Here is a 482-nt window from a genome sequence, read left to right as displayed (position 1 = left end):
GTCCTGGATTGTGGATTACCTGACAAGATGACCACAGTACATCAGGCTGGGTAACTGTGTCTCAGGGACAGTGATGAGCAGCACTGGGGCTCCACAGGGGACTGTTCTGGCTCAGTTCCTGTTCACCCTGTATACGGTGAACTTTAAATACAACTCTGAGTCCTGCCACATCCAGAAATACTCAGATCACACAGCTATTGTGGCGCGTATCAGGAACGTGCAGGAAGAGGAGTACAGGGATCTGATGATGGCCTTCAGTGAATGGAGCAACAAGAACTGCCTCCTTCTGAACACCTCCAAGACCAAGGAGATGGTCGTGGACTTTTGGAAGTCTAGGCCCACCCTTCAGCCAGTCAACATTCGAGGGAAAGACATTGAGGTGGTGCACACTTATCAATACCTAGGTGTTCACCTGGACAGTAAACTGGACTGGTCCCTGAACACAGATGCCATCTACCTGAAGGGGCGGAGCCGGCTCTTTG

At 51.2% G+C, this 482-nt stretch overlaps 1 protein-coding gene across 2 annotated transcripts in view; it reads left to right on the top strand.

The window, feature by feature from the left end:
* The window catches only part of rer1 (retention in endoplasmic reticulum sorting receptor 1), an 8,045-nt gene that overhangs the window by 2,811 nt on the left and 4,752 nt on the right, over positions 1 to 482 (top strand). The window lies entirely within an intron of this gene.

This window comes from Seriola lalandi, unplaced genomic scaffold (genome assembly GCF_002814215.2).
Source record: "Seriola lalandi dorsalis isolate HSWRI2012SDOR001 ecotype SW California unplaced genomic scaffold, Sedor1 jcf7180002054861, whole genome shotgun sequence".
Lineage (NCBI taxonomy): Eukaryota > Metazoa > Chordata > Actinopteri > Carangiformes > Carangidae > Seriola > Seriola lalandi.
The sequence above is the reverse complement of the archived record's forward strand: the minus strand, read 5'-3'. Positions and strand labels throughout refer to the sequence as shown.